Source organism: Lutra lutra, chromosome 2 (genome assembly GCF_902655055.1).
Source record: "Lutra lutra chromosome 2, mLutLut1.2, whole genome shotgun sequence".
Lineage (NCBI taxonomy): Eukaryota > Metazoa > Chordata > Mammalia > Carnivora > Mustelidae > Lutra > Lutra lutra.
This window is the reverse complement of record NC_062279.1, coordinates 70,938,811-70,959,739: the sequence shown is the minus strand read 5'-3', so window position 1 is coordinate 70,959,739 and position 20,929 is coordinate 70,938,811. Positions and strand designations below refer to the sequence as shown.

At 36.6% G+C, this 20,929-nt stretch overlaps 1 protein-coding gene across 3 annotated transcripts in view; it reads left to right on the top strand.

Annotated features, from left to right (window-relative positions):
* Positions 1–3,378: 3,378 nt before the first annotated feature.
* The window catches only part of PALLD (palladin, cytoskeletal associated protein), a 416,923-nt gene continuing 399,372 nt past the window's right edge, over positions 3,379–20,929 (top strand). For all 3 annotated transcript variants that reach the window (XM_047717711.1, XM_047717710.1, XM_047717713.1), the window contains exon 1: positions 3,379–3,534. The gene's annotated coding sequence lies outside the window, so the exon portion shown is untranslated. The remainder of the gene's footprint in view (positions 3,535–20,929) is intronic.

The window sequence follows — 20,929 nt, the reverse complement described above, 5'->3', positions numbered from 1 at the left end:
TTGTGAATGACCCCACAACAACAAAAAAGATTGAGTCACTATAACTCATAATTTTTATTCTGGACCTTACCATTTAATGCATTGCATGCCTATCTCTTCTCTTTTTAAGAACTGCAAGAATGTTTATCTTTCTGTTATTTTTTTTAAGTTTTTATTTATTTATTTGACAGAGAGAGATCACAAGTAGGCAGAGAGGCAGGCAGAGAGAGAGGAAGGGATGCAGGCTTCCTGTTAAGCAGAGAACCCGATGCGGGCTCAATCCCAGGACCCTGAGATCATGACCTCATGAGCCGAAGGCAGAGGCTTAACCCACTGAGCCACCCAGGCACCCCTCTGGTATTTTTTTTTTTAAGATTTTGTTTATTTGACACAGAGAGAGAGAGATCACAAGTAGGCAGAGAGAGAGGCAGAGAGAGAGGAAGGGAAGCAGGCTCCCTGCCTAGCAGAGAGCCCGATGTGGGGCTCGATCCCAGGACCCTGGGATCATGACCTGAACTGAAGGCAGAGGCTTTAACCCACTGAGCCACCCAGGTGCCCCTCCTCTGGTATTTTTTAATTGAAATATAATTGACATAAAACATTATATTAATTTTTTAAGGGGTACAACCTAGTGATTTGATATATGTATATATTGTGAAATGATCACCATAACAAATCTAGTTAACATTCATCATCACACATAGTCCCAATTTTTTTCTTGTGATAAGAACTTTTAAAATCAAATTTCTTAGCAATTTTCAAATATACAGTCTTTCAATAAGAGAAAAATACTAACATGAATGTGCCTGTCCTCAGCATACTCTTTAGACGAGGTTATAAAATTAACCTGGGATATACAGAACTTATTGCTAGATACATTCTGGTGTAGAGAAGAAATATATTTGGTTACTCCTGCATAGTTTACTATTACTACAACAATAAAATCTTTTAAAACATTGAGATGAAGTGTGAGTTATATATCTAGCATCCATTTATCCTAAAATTAATAATACCATTATATATTCATTGTACATATGTCATTTTTAACAACTTGCCTAGTTAGTTTCAGCAGTTCCTTCCATAACTAAGGTAATGTCGTGAAGAGGTTACAACACTTTGATTCCTACAATCTCTTTATATTCAGTTTGCCTTAGGACACAACAGAGATTTTTGTTTAATTTTTGATTAAACACAAAAAGTACAGATATTAATGTAACTGACACCCACACTAAGATATATCAAATGTTACCATTTTTTCATATTCCCATCATTGCTATTTTTTAGAAATGTACCACTAGATACACTGGAAACCTCTGTCCCTTCTCTAATCCAACCCCCAGAAATTTCTTCAAGAGCCTCATCCTTTTCATCTGTGTTTTGTATTCCTGAGACTGGAGATTGTATGTTTTTAATTTCCCAGAGACTATTCCTCCCATCTTCTCCAGGCATAGGAAAGGCTAGTCTCTTGGCTGCCCGAAATGTAAATGAGAAAATAGGGTCTAACTGCTTCTTGGGGATTCTTTGAACCAATTACCTATTTTTAGATCCTGCCTCACTCCCAGAAATAGTTAAAATTGTCAATTAAAATTTTCAGGGAGGGGCCTGGTGCCTACAATTCCTGAGCCTTTCTGGGACTTTGTGGGGCTAATTATTGCTTCTCATAAGCATGTCCTGCAGACATTTAGGTTTTCTAATGTAATTAGATCCCTCATTTTTATGTTAACCATTTGCCAACAGTTTTTTCCATTTCCATCATCTCCTGTCTTCTTTACCAATATTTATCCTTTTGGATTTTTACTATTATCTTATGGGATTTTAGTAAAAAGAAGACAAATTCATCAGTCAGAGGGTTTTTCCCGAGAAATATAAATTTTGAAAACACTTATTAATAAATATAATGGCTGAAACAGCCCACAACAGTACCCAGTTTCAAGAATCGTTTATAAAGGACCAGTTTTGCCTGTAAAAAAAAAGCTTAAGAGCAGACCTTCATAAGTTTTCTGCCATCAGAAAAAGAAAAAAACCTATTTAGATAAGAAACTGGATCAAGTGTGATGGTATTATTTAGACATATGAAGACTCAGAGCTTCATTTCCAAATTAACTTAACTGGGAGGTTTTGTGATTATTTTTCCCCCTTAGATTTTGCTTTGCTACCTGACCTCAGAACAGAAACACGTTCTTTTCTTCTTAGTTCTATTTGTTATTTGGAAGTTCAGAATATTAGAATATGTTACAATGAGATGCTATAAAATAAGTAATAAAATGGTCATGAAACATTTTATTACAACTGTAAGAGGGTTCCTATTTGTGCTGAAAAATACTCATTCAACACTTATTTCTTCCACAAATCTTTGTTAGATACTCATAACGTGCTAGGCCTTGAGCTTAGAACTCAGTGTTGTAGTGTTTATAAGATTCAGTCCCTATATGTTTATGCCTATTTAATCCTACCATGGACTATGTCTTTAATACACATGATAGTCCTATAATAACTTTTTTTTTAAATATTTTATTTATTTGTCGGAGAGAGGGAGAGAGAGTGAGCACAGGCAGACAGAATGGCAGGCAGAGGCAGAGGGAGAAGCAGGCTCCCCGCCGAGCAAGGAGCCCTATGTAGGACTCGATCCCAGGACACTGGTATCATGACCTGAGCCGAAGGCAGCTGCTTAACCAACTGAGCCACCCAGGTGTCCCAGTCCTATAATAACTTTTTTTTTCTTTTTTTTTTTTTTAAGATTTTATTTATTTATTTGACAGAGAGAGATCACAAGTAGACGGAGAGGCAGGCAGAGAGAGAGAGAGAGAGGGAAGCAGGCTCCCTGCTGAGCAGAGAGCCCGATGCGGAACTCGATCCCAGGACCCCGAGATCATGACCTGAGCCGAAGGCAGCGGCTTAACCCACTGAACCACCCAGGTGCCCCTGTTATAACTTTTAATTAACAACTTGAAGTAAGACAATAGTGGAACTCTCCACTCAATTTGGCAGGTGGCTAAATTTTTAAATAGTTAACTGGATTTACTATTTGAGAATAATCTATCATATGACTAAAAGTTAAATATACAGAGCAGAAGTTTATAATAAAGAAGAGCATTTCTTATGAAGGTCCCTTTTTCTACTTGGAATCACGTACTGTACTTTTAATTGATTAAGAATATGTTAAAAGGACAGGTGGTGGTTTTGAGCCACAAGGTCAGAGTGTAGAGGGATATGTGTAAATCCTATGTTTATTATATCTATAAATATAGTTCTTTCTACACTTAGTGCCTTTAATTTCTAAGAACCCAGTCCTCAGACCTAGGGTTGCTTCCCAGCCCACTGCTGGAATTCCTGATCGTGGCAGTCTGCTGAAACATGAGTTCAGTTACCAAATATAGTTGAGTGGAGTAAGAGGACAGATGCAAGTCTGAGGCCACAGTTGCCTCAAAGTGACCAAGGACCAAGCTGTCTTTAATGAATAGGCAAGACCAACCTCCACTCCCCAGAAAAGAAGAAATGCTCATCTGAAACCCATCACCTTTTCAGAGTCTTCAGAGTAACCAAGGACTGAAAAAGGTTTGTAAGATAGTTCTTAATATACTAACTACTAGGGCAACATTCTTTCAACTTTTTCTTAAAGATGAAAATATAACAGTTTGCCTGAAATTGTAATAGTATTTAGAAGATGACTTAATTTTTTTTGTTGTTGTTTGGAGAGAAGAACTAATGGGGATTTTGTAGTCTTTCCAAAAGCAGATAATACGTAAGATTTACCTTTATTTCTAACTCTGCCATCAAGGAACTGAACTTTCTCTTATAATCTTAATCATGCTAAATTGTGCTATCAATTCAAAAAGGATTAAATGTAGTTATGGAGCAACATTTGTCAAGATTTTTATGTGTTATGTTTCATAGAAAATACAAGCACAGTTAATTTGAACCTCACCCATACTTAGGCTAAATCCTGAGGGCTTAAAGTCAGGTACTTTAGTTTTTAGTAACATTTTAAGTTGTTAACTATACTTCCAACTTTACTAAAAATCCAAAGATTTTTAAAATCTTTGTTGTGATCGTAATAGATATATTAAATTATAATAGATATTTTAAATTATATCTATGCATAAAGGTTACATGCTTATTTATAAAATAGAGCTTACTAAGGGAAACTACAGTCAAATTTAAATATCACAGTATGATTTTATATCGTGTTTTAAGTTACACGTGAAATTGTCTTGAATCCAATATATGAGGTTAATACAGAATGATTGGAGGCTCATATTACTTTTTTTTAACATTTGCTAAAAATACAAATCACCTTCTAATTTGAATAATGTGACTACATATCAAGTCCATTGCCTGACGATAACTATGCAAAATCTGTTTCAACATGTATGTATAGAAATTACATAATAAATATCCTTTCAAATATTTTTTCTCAAATAACTTGAAAGCTCACCTTGATTATTCAGATTTTAAATATCAGAGACTATTTGACAAATTAGTAACAATGGACAAGATGTAAGAGATTTAGTTAGCCAATAAATGCTCTCTAAATATGTAATTACATATTCCTAGAATACAAATTAGTCCTCTCACATTCTATTGTAATATGGAGTAGGGTCTATATCTTAGGGGCCTTGTCTCAGTTCTGTTTGAGCTTCTCTGTTTTATTGCTAAAACTGAACATTGAAGGGGTCCTATAGCATCCTTCATAATAGAGTATGTATCTAGATTATACTGGACATAATAACCACTTTAATTTCTTTACTTCATTGAAAAAAAATTTAGAGGGAAAACATTAGTCAAGTTTCAAAAAACATGATGTATTCCTAAAGATATACCAACTGAAATATGTAAGGACAAGACAAAAGACTCCACTTCGTTATTAATATGTGTGTGGAGGATATCAAAGGGTATTGTGATAACTGAGTTCCAGTCAGGAATTTCAGCTATCTGGAGTTAATGGCTATGCCCTAGCTAAATTCTAGCAAAGAAAACAAATATTGAGCAAAGTAACTCTGACTATAATTTGTAACTGTTACATTAGAGAATAGTGAAATAAATTTGGTAAATAATATTTGACCTGCATACATTTGATATTAAAACTCATTTTTTAAATCCATTTCAACCTAAACCAGTTTGACTACACATAATATTCCTTTCCCAAGATTTCCTTTCCACAAATCTTCTACAACTGTATATATTCATTCAGATTTTGTCCTTTTTTTCTTTCTTTCTTATTCTGAAACAATCAGTAGTTTTACTTTAGGACAAAATTATTTTTTTCCCCTTAACAATCTGTATACCTCATACCTTTTCTTACTAAATACACATCCTAGTTTGCTTGTGTAGAGATGTTTGTCTTAATATTTCTAGTGGCTTTAATGACATATGCTAATTAGAATTCTTAACCCTTAGAATTCTTATTTCTAGTAAAAACTAAGGAGTAAGCAATTGTGGACTGTCTATTATGCTAGCATTCTGTGGATTGACAAATTTATAAATAGATTTTATGATTTCCCGAAGTATATTCTTCCTCATAGTAAATTTTTCAGTGTGGCACAAAACATGTTTACTAATAGACCCAAATATTTTTAGTTTCTCTGTAAAAGGAAGCCAAAAGTGGATAAGCTTATGTTCAGTTATTCATGTTTCAGTATTTTATTTTATTTGGAAATGATTTGATATTCAGTGCATATTCATTATTTAATTTATTTCAGTGTAATTTTAAGGTTTTAAGTTACAAAAAGGTTTTTGGAAACTATCTTTTTTAAAATTTTTTAGAGGGGTGGGGAAAAGGACAGGGAGAGAGAATCTTAAACAGTCCCCACACCCAGCACTAGCCTAATGCACTGAGACAATCCTGAGATCATGACCTAAGCCAAAATCAAGAGCCAGATGCTTAACCGACGAGCCACCCAGGTACCCCTTTCGAAACTATTCTTAGGTAGACACACCATAAAGCAAAATTATTGTTTAAAATTAAATACACACTCCATAAAACATAATGATTGTTTAAAATTCATTTATAAACTTTTATCTTTTTTTTTTTTTTAAGATTTTATTTATTTGACAGAGAGAGATCACAAGTAGACGGAGAGGCAGGCAGAGAGAGAGAGGGAAGCAGGCTTCCTGCTGAGCAGAGAGCCCGATGTGGGACTCGATCCCAGGACCCTGAGATCATGACCTGAGCCGAAGGCAGCGGCTTAACCCACTGAGCCACCCAGGCGCCCCTATAAACTTTTATCTTATGTCTAATTAATTTACTTGTTGACAATTATGTTTAGATTATTCATGAAAATTTCATGAGTCATTAAGTAGGTAACCATCATGTTATCATTCTTGCTTTCAAATTATATAACAGAGATAACATGAGATTATTTGACTTTTTTGTAAATCTAGGTTAAATAAAAGTTGTATGTCCCATTACATGTAATGCTGATACTCCTAAAGACATTCCTATTTTAATTAAGCCAACGAACTTAAACTAGCTTTTTTCTTTTTTTTTCTGAAGATTGTCCTCAATCATAAGAACTTGAAAAATATTGCGGTTAGCTTATTTGTATCTGACAATATAGTTGATTTATAAAAACAGTTAATTTTCTTTAAGCCAGTTAAATAGAGCTCTTTACAAATTAATTTTGGTGGGGTGCCTGGGTGGCTCAATGGGTTAAGCCTCTGCCTTCGTCTCTGGTCATGGTCTCAGGGTCCTGGGATCAGGCCTCATCTGGCTTCCTGCTCAGCAGGGAGCCTGCTTTCCCTTCTCTCTCTGCCTGTCTCTCTGCCTATTTGTGATCTCTCCCTCTCTATGTATCAAATAAATACATAAAATCTTTTTTTAAAATTTAATTTTGGCACTGCTATCTGGAGGTAAAAAATTTCATCTGCAACATACCTACAAGAACATGCATATACACAGAGATATATGCAAACAGAGCTCTTAATAGCTTTTGCATTAAAATTCTTAGCTATGAGACAGGTACAATAATACAAAACTCACCAGTTTATAAAAGAACAATTTGGATCTAAATTGTGTTTCTAGAAGATAAAATAAGTTAAAGTTACCCGCTCAGATGGCTTAAACTTTTTACTAATATTTGTGGAGAAAGCTCTTAAGATTTTTTATTTGCCTCCTTTCCAGTTTCCCTTTTTTGTTTGTTTGTTTGTTTGTTTGTTTTTTCTCTTCTGATAAGAATTACCTCCCTGAATTTTGTGTTTCAAAGAGATGGCCTCAGTTTCTAGAGATCAGACAGAACATTTTTATCTCAAAGGTACAGAGAAAAAATACAAATTCCTCCAAGAAGGACTTTTGTTTCCTAAGTACGAATTTTTATAATATCTACAAGGGTTTTGAGATGAATAGGGGAGGTTTAGAGATTGGTAAAAAGGGTAAGTGGGCTTTTTTCTGTTCTTGCAAAGACTGAATTTGTAAGACCAGTTGTACAAGTTGCCCTCAATTGGTAGTACAGCTGTTTTCAATTCCTCAAAGAGTCTGAATTTATCAAGGCACTGATTCACCCATCCAATTTTATTGTCCTCAGTTTCCTTCTCTATAATAGGGAATCTTTAAGATACAAATCAGAAGTTTCTCATGTTCTGGATTTAGAGCTGTTTGTCTTTGGAATATTTTTCTTTCCCTCTGGGTACATAGTTTTATTTATCTTAGGAGAAAAGGCCTTTGAAAACGTTCTTATTGGGCTCTAAATATCAGCTTTCAGTTTGGCCAACTTTTCAGCATAGAACTACTTTAAAAATCCTCCCAAATATCTTGTTGGGTTTCAACTTGGACAAACAGAAAATATTGCTGGCAGTATTGAACAACTTTATGGACCCAAGAGGTGTCCTCAAAGAGGGTGCAAAAGATACGATAGATCCAAGATCCACAGCCACTCCTAAAGATAGCCCAAGGAAAGTAAGACTTACACAACAGTGTTGAGAGCTGGTTACTGTCAGTAAGGTCCCTGCTGCAAATTGAAGTACAGCCCAAATTTCTGTTGGACCATATTTTTGGTGCCCCAAAATTGACAGTTGCCAAGCCAAATTCTCAGAACACAGGAAAAAACAAACAAAAAGCAATAGTTGTCCTTGGGAGAGAAAGGGTCAATAACCAATGGGTCTGGATTTGGAAGTAAGAAACTGTACCAGTCAGAGAGGAATTTTACCTTCCTCTCTGACTGGCACTATAGAGTACCAGGGAAGCTGATTCTGGTGATAATTTTCACCCTTCACCAGCTTCTGCCAGTTTTCCCAGAATCCTTTCTGTGGCTCCAGAGTGAGTACATTTAAAGTGGAAATTGTAGCCCAGTATTTACCAGAATTTTGCAAGGTTTTCTATTGATTTTAGTTTTAGTTTCCCCTTGGTGGTTTAAGGGATAACTAGTAGCAGTTGACTGGAAAATCTCTTAGAGACCATCAACCGTGGGAGGGGCCCATATGGAAGCCCTCTTGGGGGTATTTGGGTTGGTGTCAAGAACTTGTCAAAACCTTCGGGGGCAATAATTTTTCCAGTGTCCCAGTTAATTGCATCAATTTCTAGACATCAATTTGAGACATCTGAGACATCAATTTCTAGACCAGAGTTTTGATTATGGTAAGAATACAACAGGAAAGGCCCAAAGTGCAAAGCCTTGGGTCTATTGCACTTACAAGGCCAATAATTTGGACTTTTGTTTACACTCTTGTGGTCTCTTTAGAGTAGAAAAGTGGTTCAGATGGAGGATTAATAGACTGAGTACTCAGATTAAGTAGGATAATTTTTCATCAGCCTTTTGCAATGAATCTTTCAATGAAACCATTTGGAATCCTGAACCATTTTGGAGACTTCTTCATGCCAATTACAATAGGTATCTTATTCTGTTTGTTGATTTTGGGGTCCTTGCTTTCAAGGACACTTCTTATATGAAAGATCTTGTCTAATTGGAATGTTCCCCATAATGGCCATTGTAATTCTAAGTTGTTTTAGTAAGATTTTACTTTTTTTTTTTTAAGATATCTACAGTTTCCAAGACTATAGTTCTTAGACATTAAATAAGCAGGTGTGCCAAAATGTAGTGTGTTCAATTCTTTGAATATTGATAATCCTATTTCTTTAGCTAAGTCTTGGTTCTCTCAGAGACAAATTAAAACCGAAGAGGTATATGCCACTGGGTTGGGAGTTTTGTGGTGTTTTCAAATTGCCTCATTTCACAAAATTTTCTTGAGGTTGGTGGGTGAACGAGTATCAATCTAACTCATTTCATGACCAATTTATCTTAGTCTGGGAGTCCTAGAATTAGGATCTAAGTGTCAATAACAGCTTTTAAGTGCTCTACTCCTCCCTACCACTTTCGAGACTTTGGCTTATTAGGTTGTCATTAACAATAGATATATTATTCATTACACAAACTATCTTTATAATGGCAGATACCCTGATTTTGTTCCTACTTAGATTTTGGTTTTGATGGTCTAAACAGTCTAATTTCTTAACTTATTTTCCCAAGAACCCAAGTAATTTATACTGTAGACTCACATTAGGCTTTGTGAGTCCCCTAATGACTGTCACCCATTGTAGACTCCCAATATAACTATCCCAGAACCTTTACAGGACTTCCAGAACCTTTCTGGGATTTATTTGTTTGTTTACATATGCTTTTTCTGTGTGTATGTGTGCATGTTTGTGTGTATGTGTGTGTATACTTTTTTTTTAAGATTTATTTTTATTTATTTGACAGACAGAAATCACAAGTAGGCAGAGGCAGGCAGAGAGAGAGGGGGGAAGCAGGCTCCCCGCTGAGCAGAGAGCCCGATGTGGGGCTCGATCTCAGGACCCTGAGATCATGACCTGAGCCGAAGGCAGAGGCATTAACCCACTGAGCCACCCAGGTGCCCCTGTATACTTTTTTTAAATAAACATTTTAAAAATAAAGTTTGGATCAGAGAGCTGAACACAAGGGACAACTGAACACTGTCAGAGTTCAAATCTGACAGTGACTTACCCACAGCCCTCAGTAACAATGAGAGGAACAGAGAATTCAAAGGGTTCAGAAGGCACCTATGCAGCATCTTGTTGTCCTATAGGCCATTACCTACACTTTTAGTTTCCATCCTTGTCACAAAAACTGTTAAAAAATGATTAAACTAGATAATTTAGGTAATAAAACAAGTTTTCTTTAAACACTTTAGTAAGTGGACAGTTTCCTTTTGGAGAACTGCAAAATGGGGTAGAGAGCCAGAAAACTTTTATAGGATAAAAAATGAAGAACAAGGAAGAGAAAAATAGAAAATATCTTGGCAAGAGACACTTAGTCATCCCTGTTTGAGTAAGAAAGAGTAAAGAAATACAAATAAAACACAGAGTTGGTTTGACATTTGGGGACTGACTGATCATGTTTCTAGTTAAGCAGAACATTTACAAGTCTCAAAAGTTATCTAAGTTTCAATATGCTAGTGGGGAACCCCAGGCAGGAGTGGCTCCACCTTGGGCCTAGAAAGTTATTTTAATAAAAGGAAGAAATTGGGGCACCTGGGTGGCTCAGTGGGTTAAGCTGCTGCCTTCGGCTCAGGTCAGGATCTCAGGGTCCTGGGATCGAGTCCCGCATCGGGCTCTCTGCTCAGCAGGGAGCTTGCTTCCCTCTCTCTCTCTGCCTGCCTCTCTGTCTACTTGTGATCTCTCTCTCTCTGTCAAATAAATAAATAAATAAATAAATAAATAAATAAATAAATAAAAATTTTAAAAAAATAAAATAAAAGGAAGAAATTATCAATAATAACTTTGAAAGCAAATGGACTAAATGCTCCAATCAAAAGACACTTCTTTCTGCTGGTTTCAGGTGGGTTTTTGTTTTGCTTTGTTTTGTTTTTCCTTTTCTAGCTCCTTTAGGGTAAGATGAGGTTATTTATTTGAGATTTTTTTGCTTCTTGGTAAACAGGTATTGTTATAAACTTTGCTCTTAGAACCACTCTTGCTGCATCCCAAAGATTTTGGACCATTGTGTTTTCATTTATCTCCATGTACTTTTTGATTTCTTCTTTGATTTCTTGTTTGGCCCATTCATTGTTTAGTAGCATGTTATATAACCTCCATATATTTGTGGTCTTTCCAGATTGTGTGTGTGTGTGTGTGTAGTTGTTTTCTAGTTTCATAGCACTGTGGTCATAAAAGATGGATGATATGACTTCGATCTTTTTTAATTTGTTGAGACTTGCTTTGTGGCCTAATATGTGATCTATTCTGGAAAATGTTCCTTGTGCACTTGAAAAGAATGTGTGTTCTGCTGTTTTAGAATGGAATGTTCTCAATTTATCTGTTAAATCTATCTGTTCTAGTCTGTCATTCAGAGTCACTGTTTCCTTACGGGTTTTCTGTTTGGTGATCTGTCCATCAATGTAAGTGAGGGGTTAAAGTCCCCTACTATTTGTGTTACTATCAAATAGTTCCTTTATATTTGTTAGTAGTTTATGTATTCAGGTGTTCCCATGTTGGGTGCTTAAATATTTACAATTGTTATATCTTCTTGTGGGGTTGTCCTTTTTGCTATTATATAGTGTCCTTCTTTCCTTTTTTTACAGTCTTTATTTTAAAGTCTGTTTTATCTGATGTAATTGTTGCTTCTCTGGCTTTCTTTTGACATCCACTTGAATGATAAATATTTCTCCATCCCTTCACTTTCAATCTGCAAGTGTCTTCAGGTCTGAAATGAGTCTCTTGCAGGCAACATGTGAATGGACCTTGTTTTTTATCCGTTTTATCACCCTGTGTCTTTTGATTGGAACATTTGGTCCATTTATATTCAAAGTAATATTGATAGATATTTATTGCCATTTTCTTACTGGTTTTGTGGTTGTTTATATGGTTTTTCCAAAAAACCCAGACTCTTAACTATAGAGAACAAACAGATGGTTACCAGAGGGGAGGTGGTGGGGGATGGGTAAAATAAGTGATGGGGATTAAGAGTACACTTACTGTGAATGAACACTGAAAAAGTAAGGAATTGTTGAATCACTATATTTTATACTTTAAACTAATATGACACCATATGTTCATTATATGGAATTTAAAAATAAATAAATGAAAGTTTTATAAAAATTTTTAAAAAAAATGAAAGGAAGAAGTTTGGTCTAGGAATTGCCTGTGATTCCAAAACAACAAAACAAAACAGTTTTAAGTATTTTTAACTTTTGTTTTCATAGTGTAGATTTTATTTTGAAATATCTTTAGTTTTGAACCTTTGTACCAAAGTTTTTATACTTTTTTAGAAATTGTTTAATTATGAAAATAAACAGAAATTAAAATGCTTAATTTAAATTGTAAAATCACTCAATTTAACTGGTTTTTTAAATTTTTTCAAAGAATATGGAATAAACAACAAAAAATTTTCTTAAATGTCCCACCCCTCAACCCTATTTCTGCCCAAGCCCTACCACAAGATAATCAACATTATCTGGTACATGTTCTTCCAACCTTTTCATGTATTTATTCCTAACTACATATCCATTTTTTAACAACTTTATTGAGGTATAATTGATACACAAAAAACTTCACCTATTTAATGTAAACAACTTCATGAGTTTGGACATACACATGCACCTGTGAAACCAGTACCACAATTAAGGTAACAGACATATCTATCATCTCTAAAGTTTCATTATGCCTCTTTAATAGGGTCAGATATTAGCTGACTAATACTCTACTTTAACATAAACATAAAACAGAGCTAAATGCTTATGTCAAATTTCAAGTTCAAGCACAAAAATTTCCTCCACTAGGCAGCTGCTCTCCAAATCCCTATATGATGAACTAATAAATTCTTTAATATTACATTTATGTTTTTATTTTTTTAATTATCATATACTGTATTGTTTCAGGGGTAGAGGTCTGTGATTCATCAGTCTTACACAACACACAGTGCTTACCACAATACACCCTCCCCAATGTCCATCACCCAGTCACCCCCTCCCCCCTTCCCCATCCCCTCCAACAACCTTCAGTTTGTTTCCTAAGATTAAGAGTCTCTTACGGTTTGTCTCGCTCTCTGGTTTCATCTTGTTTCATCTTTTCCTCTCTTCCCCTGTGATCCTCTGCCTTGTTTTTAAGATTCTCTGTATCAGTGAGATCATGATAATTATCTTTCTCTGATTGACTTATTTTACTTAGCATAATACCGTCTAGTTCTATCCATGTCATTGCAAATGGCAAGATTCCATTTTTTTTTGATGTCTGTGTAATATTCCATTGTTATCCATTCATCTGTTGGTGGACATCTAGGTTCTTTCCATAGTTTGGCTATTGTGGACATTGCTGCTATAAACATCGGGGTGCAGGTGCCCTTTGGATCACTACATTTGTATCTTTGAGGTAATACATAGGCATTTTTATTTTTTTTTTAAAGATTTTATTTATTTATTTGACAGAGAGATCACAAGTAGGCAGAGAGGCAGGCAGAGAGAGAGAGGAGGAAGCAGGCTCCCTGTCGAGCAGAGAGCCCGATGCGGGGCTCGATCCCAGGACTCTGAGATCATGACCTGAGCCGAAGGCAGCGGCTTAACCCACTGAGCCACCCAGACGCCCCCATAGGCATTTTTAAATGCCTGTTGAAATGTTACTACACCCAGGTGCCAGGGTGACTCAGTCAGTTAAGCATCTGACTCTTTGATTTCAACTCAGGTCATGATCTCAGGGTCGTGAGATCTAGCCCATCTCCCCAGACCTACAGCACCACCACCACCACCACCACCCACCCACCCACCCACCGTGACCCGGGTCAGGCCTCACACTGAGCATGGAGCCTGCCTAAGATTCTGTCTCTTTCTCTCCTTCTGACCTTTCCCACCTCCCCTCTCCCCCACCACACACTCTCTCCTTCTCTAAATAAATAAAGTACCTGGCTCATGTGGTATGAGATACTGACTGACCCTTAGTGCCTGTCAGCCTTTTTCTAGCATCAAACAGTTTTTCTTTCAAAATCACGGTAGCTTGTCTATGTCTCTACAAGGAATTGCATAAACAGATTGCATATGCTCTCCCCTTATCTAAATTCTTAAAGTAAATAGCCATAATATCCCCAACAGAAAAAGGAAACTTTGTGGTTAAATACAGGTTTTAACCCTAAAACTGCCATTTCCTGACAGTTCACCTTTAGCCAAATAATTGAATGTTTTTATGCTGAAGTTTTGGGTGCAGAAATAATAAAAATAAGAAGAAAAATAATGATAACCCCATCAGTTATTCTGAGGATCAGATGGTTCATTCTGTGAAAGTAGGCAATGTACAACACTCGGAAGCTGTTGTATAAGAAATTCTCGGGGCTGGCTTGTATTGTTTGTAATTGAATTCTTTCTACTAGACTCTGCTCTTTCTCATGCATATGCCAAGTCTTCCTCCTCTCTAGCCAGGGAGATCTTTACTGTCAACAACCTAGAGTGCCTTGCCTCACAGGGATCCTGCAGGGGGTATCCCACAAGAATTTTTTTGCTGGCAAAAAAGAGGATTTTCCTAGTTACCATAGATCTGGTTTTCACATAATTATCCCCAAAAGTCAGCAACTCAAAATACAAATATTATTTATAATTTCTAAATTTGTCTCTCTTTTCTCTTTTCTATTATTTATACATTCATGTATGTTGTAAATCATATATATTTATATTTATATTCAGGAACTCAACAATAAATATTTTCCCAAATACTAGGAAAGTAATTCCAAGACATTTTAATGATAAAATTGCTTGTGTTAAAATGTGTGATAGACAAATGAAATTTTAAAAGTTCAATGAAAACTCATATTTCATAGTAGATCTTGAGAGTCTGACAGAATTCAAACGATATTAACTCAGGGAAAAGCTGTAAACCATAAAATTACACTTAAAATAATCTATAAATTAAGTAGGATCAAATTCCTTAGAATGAATGAAATATGCCACAGGGGTTTAACAAAATAGGTGACCATGGACGTTTACAATAGAAAGCAATATTTGCTTGGGAAAGTCAAGATGCTGATAAGCTGTCACTGAATTTCAAGGTGGAAGGAAATCTGTAATGCCTCATAGTATTTGCTAACCTTCCTAAACCTTGCTTCACCAAATATTTCCTTAAGTTTAGCATAAATGTCATGCATAAATGTCAGAGTTCACCTGGAAGAATCTGCCTTCAGAGCACCGTGAAGAGACCTGCCGCTGCCTGCATGGTACAAATTGAAAGAACTTAAAGCACAGCAAGCCTGAGGGTATCCTCCTCCTGTGAGTGCCACCCTCCCGCCAGCAGCATGCCTTCCATGACAGGTCTGAAAAACACCAATATTAACATACAACTATGCATTTTATTGTATTTACTGGTTTATTTTGTTCTGTTTCATTTGTACCTTAACTTTCAAATATAATTTGAGACTGCATACAATAAAAGAACTATGCAGTTGTCCAAAATCAATTATAAGGTTTAAGACCAAACCAAGACCAAATTGAGAATCTGACGTTATCTCAATTTCCTACTTTTGCCTTTTCTCCTTTAGCAGGTTAACTCCTTAGGGCAGAGGAGTTTTACAGCTATGTCCCCAACCTGTAGAAGAGGAGCCTAATACAGTAGGCACTCAACAAAAAATATGTTGACTGAATAAGTAAAGAGAGAAAGAGAGCTTAAAAAAGTGGGGGGAGGACTAAAAATATTCATATTTCTATGATCCAAAATTTAACTCTGAGCTTGGTAACATCCATGCCAAGGAGCATCATCAAAGGTTACAGAATTGTGATTGTCTAATAGTAGGAATGCCAAGAAAACAAAATAAATGTTTTTCTGGTTCTGAATTTTTTCATGAGAAACTTTCTTGGCAGGAACTGAGAAACATAAAAATCGATGTCTTTATAGATAAGGTTTTTATTAATGCAGTGTCAGACCTACCACTGTCTTATATTAGTGAAATGAGCATGTAATGTGCATTTTATGTTTTCCACATTAACAGCTATTAATATGTAGCACTGATTACGTTATCAAGTTCTTACTAGAAAACAGAACCCAGGGGATGAGTAACTATTGGTAAGACAGATGAAACAGCAGGGTAAAGAGCAGAACAATGTTCCACTGAGGACAGCAGGTCCCAGAGAAATGCTGCAGTGAGGTCGGAATGGCTGAGAGCAAGCAGGGAATGAGACATTTGTGCCTCATGTCTTTGTTTGTATGGCTCTATTTCCTATCAAATCCTAGTTAGGGTTCGATCTATGTTTCAAGTACTAGGCAGTTTCTCTCCATCATGTGCCATGACCCAGACACTGTGCCAAGCATTAGCCATTCAAAGACTGTCAGTTACATCTTTTTCAAGCAGTTCACAGTCTAATGGATGAAGAGTTCTCTAACTCATATTAGTAATTCAGTAAGATGAATGTTATAGGAGAATGCTATGTAAAGTGTCATGTTTGGAAGAAAGAGAGAATTACACTGACTGAGGAATCAGAAAGCACCAAAAGAAAGTGAGATTACATAATGTTTTTAAGGATAAACTGGAGTTTGAAACAGAAAAACAGAAAGAGTAAACTATAAAATATGCAGGGCCAACAAAGAGCCATTTCTCCCATGGGGAGGAAGCTAGGCCTATGCAAATTTCAAAAAATTAGAAAATGGCTCTGGTTTATCAGAGTTTAAAGTCAAATTATTAATAATGGATGAAGAATGTACAAAAGAGAAAAAGATGAAAAGGAGAATTTCCAAGCAATTCAAATTTCTTCCGAGGACGGAGACAGGGGACAGAGAAAATTTAAAGATGTAGGAAAATACTTTATTCCTCAGAATTTCAAAAATCTTTCAATTCTACCTGCTAAATTGGAACTTGTTAATGTTTAATGGAACTTGATAATGTTTATCTCACTTCTTCATTCATTAAAGACAATATAATTGGGGCACCTGGGTGGCTCAGTGAGTTAAGCCTCTGCCTTCAGCCCAGGTCATGATCTCAGGGTCCTGAGATCAAGCCCCACATCGGGCTCTCTGCTCAGCAGGGAGCCTGCTTCCTCCTCTCTCTCTTCTGCTGCTCTGCATACTTGTGATCTCTCTCCCTCTGTCAAATAAATAAATAAAATCTTTAAAAAAAAAAAGACAGTATAATTAGTTCTTTTCACTGTATTTCACTTTCTGTGTCTATTACACCAGCATAGAATCACCAAAAGCGCTGTTTTGAAATAAAACATTAAATCTCAGGGAAATAATGGAGATGTTTGTAATTATATTTCTTTTGATTACAACATTTTAATTATGGGCTGTTGACTGACATGAAAATCTCTGAAGCATGATTTTCCCGTGAGTTGGGCCACCTGGAAACCTCCCCTGTTCATCCACGTTGAATGAGCATTTTCCCTAGACCATGTGCATGTTCTAGCAGCAATAACTGGGTTGCAGATTAAACCCAAACCATATATGCTATAGAACTATTGTTTTCTTTTTCACTGTATAAGCAGTTTTTAAGCTACACTTAATCCTCACAACTGGATCCTGTCAGATGGCGCCTCTTTAAAACCAAAATATAAGTTAATAAGCAGGTGATTTAATCTGCCTCCAGCAAACACTCCCTGTTTTAAAAAATGAACTAAAAAGTGTTTCATCATTCAGAAGTTTAGTTTAAGCTTCCTCATATAATGTTTTTTACGAAGTTTTGAAATTTATCCTATTATGTTCACTTTGCACTAAGTGTAGTTAAATTAATAGCAGAACTCTGATATTAGCAGAAATAGCAGAAAACTAATCCAAAATTTTATTAGCCTGATATATTGCTTAGGACTCTTGGTTGTGGAAACTATAATATATTGTATTTAAGTCTATGGTTAAAATAATAAGTTCTGAAGTTGTTGTCTGGATTTGAATCTCGGCTCTTCTATTCACATTTTCTGCCTCAGTTTCCTTCTTTGTAAACTGGGGCCTGTTGTGAGAATTTTAAATGAAATCATCGACTTAATGGCACTTGACACAATGCCTGCCTCAGTGAGCAGTATGTTGTTAACCATTATCATTATCAGGATTACTATTAGTAGTGCTCATGCTAGATGAAGTTATTAGGTAGCTGATGTTCTACAGCTGTCAAACTTTTCCTGTAAAAGTCTGGATAAATATTTTAGGTTTTGTCAATCATAAAGTCTCTGTTGCAGCTACTAAACTCTCTCATTGTTCTTCAGAGACAGTCGAAGACATTCACACGGCCACACTCTAAGTGTAGTTGGGAATCAAAAGGCTCTGCCTCTGAAATGATCAATTCAAACATTTCACTATCTTGATACATCCTTCCAGATTCTCATTCACCCATTCCCACTATACCTCCCCTTTAATTTCATTGAGCCGTCAGTCCCTTAAGCTCTTTATAATCAAACTCCTACCCATGAATCCAAATCCAGCATAGATTTTAGAATCCACCCCCCATCTCGCTGATATTCTCAAAAACCTTGTCCATTTCCCTTCCATCTTACCTGTGTGTCAAAACCTAAAACATCTTATCTCCACATCTTCACCTGGACGGCTGAGCTCTGGTGAAGAGAAGTGTGCAATCACACTGATTAATGATACTATAAATATATCACATTTAACTTCAACTAAGTTCTCACCTCTGCCCACAAATCTTTTTTTTCCTTTTTTTTTTTTTTTGAGATTTTATTTATTTATTTGAGAGAGAGAGAGAGCGTGCATGCCCAAGTTGGGAAGGAGGACATGACAGAGGGAGAGGGTGAAGCAGATTCCCACTGAGCAGAAGCCCAATGCAGGGCTCTATTCCAGGACCCTAAGATCATTATCTGAGCTGAAGGCAGGCGCTTAACCAACTAAGCCACCCAGGGGCCCTGCCCATAAATCCTTCTTAAGGAAATTTTTCCTTTCTCTACATCAGCTATTTCAAATTGTCTTCTGTCCTCAAAAACTTCCAAATCCTCAGAAATCTCAAGATAGGACCTCCCCTTTCTTTCAATAACAAATTTATGCAGATTCCCCCTTATCCCTTCTTTCTTACACACACACAGGCACACACACTTTAATTATTTCTCTCCTTTGACAATGGGAAAACTGTTCCTTTCCAACCGGAAGTTGTTTGTACCATAGTAACTCATTTAATCTCACATCCTGGAAGACCCAGTCTATTCATCTTCCTCACTTTTTTACATGGATCTTCTGCTTCTCCCTCTCTGCTGTCTAATTCCATTGGCACTGAAATACATTCCTGAGCCACACTGTAAACAAATAAACCCACCAGAAATTTATACTTTTGTCCACCAACTACCTCTGTCTCTCCTCCTTTCTATAAACTTCTCAAAATAGTCAATAGCATGTGCAATCTACATTTTCTTTCCTTTCATAATTTCTCAGCATATCTTGAATCTGGCTTCAATCTTTGTCACATACACCAAAATTGCTATTGGTAATGGTGCTAAATGTTCCCAGTTGTTAAATCAAAAGGATACTTCCTCCTTCATGAGACATTTCCTTGCCCAGCTTCCATAACACCCCAGTCTCCTCGTTTTCCCCCAAACCTCTAGAGGATTGTTTCCTTTTTTTCTCTCTCTCTTCCTTGATGATCTTATTCACCATCTTGTATTACATTGCCACCCATGGGTTAATAATTCCCAATCAAGTTTTGTTCTCTTTACTCATGTACTCTGGACCAGTATCTCAAATTGCCTTCAGACATCAATACCAGAGTTCCCTGTTGCAGAAGGTGTAAATCAAAATTAAGATTTTTTTCTCAAAACTTGTCCCCTCACTTGTGGCATGTGAGTTAATGGCACCTTCCATCCCACTGTTTGAATAAGAAATCTATAATCCTGTCTCTGCATCATCTCTTCGATTACTTAAAGATTTCTGTCCTAGCATCTATCTGTTGTCCACTGTTGTCCATCTCAATGTCACTTATTCAGGCTTCTGTCTTATTTTCTTAATCTACTATCAGTTGTGTTCCTTAGTGGCAAGTGACAGAAATATTCTTTGGTCAACTTGAGTGCAAAGCGAATTATTGGTAGGAGTTACAGCAATTCACAGAATGAGGCCCAGAGTGTATGCTGGAGGCAAGACCAAAAGGCCAACAAAAGGTTCATGTGTGACCACCACTGCCGTGACAGCTCAATAGCCCACGGCACAGCTTCCACCTCCCACCTCTGCACAGCCATCACTGCTGCCCCTCATACTCCATGCTGCTACATCTTTGCTACAACCAGAAACAAAAATGCTTTCTCCATGGAACCTGCCTCAAAGGCCAAAGATGGATGCATATAATTGTCATGTGCCAAGACTTGTGTCCAGGCTCCAAGGGGCTGGGAAAGCAAATCTTTGGAGATTCCACATTCTATTATGATAAGTAAGTTTAGTTTCTCACGGAGGCACATAACATGAGGAATTATCCAGAACTAATAAGGAGGCTCAGATGATGGGGATCCAAAGATAAAGCAATGATAAATATACACAACCCCAAGAATAGAACACAAGCCTTCCCACCGACTTTCTTCTTTCATCTTGCCTTTCTCTTCCTCTGACTCAGCTCCTGAGCTAGGCTACAATCAGTTATCTTTCTAAAATGCAACTCTGGAGCACCTGGCTGGCTCAGTTGGTTAAGTATCTACCTTTGGCTCAGGTCATGATCTCAGGGTCCTGGGATCAAGCCTCAAGTCCCCAGCTCAGCAGGGAGTCTCTTTGTCCCTCTCCTTCTGCCCCTCCCCCTGCTCTTGCTCGCTCTCTCACTCTCTTGCTCTCTCTCTCTCAAATAAATAAATAAAAACTTTCTTAAATAACAAAAAAATAAAACACAACTCTGGTGATGTTTCTCACATACTTAACAGTCTTCCTTGTCCTCTAGCTGCACCTAAGATAAAATTCAAGTTCTTCACATGGTTCCAGGCTCTCTGACCCCACTCCTGCTTTCTAACTTTTTCTCTGGTGATTTTCCCCGTCTCCAGATACATTTCTGTTTCACTAAACCTCTCTAAGTTACCTGAGTCTGCCAGTACTCTCCTTAGGATCCAAAACTTTGTCTGTGCTTCTGCAAGTGTC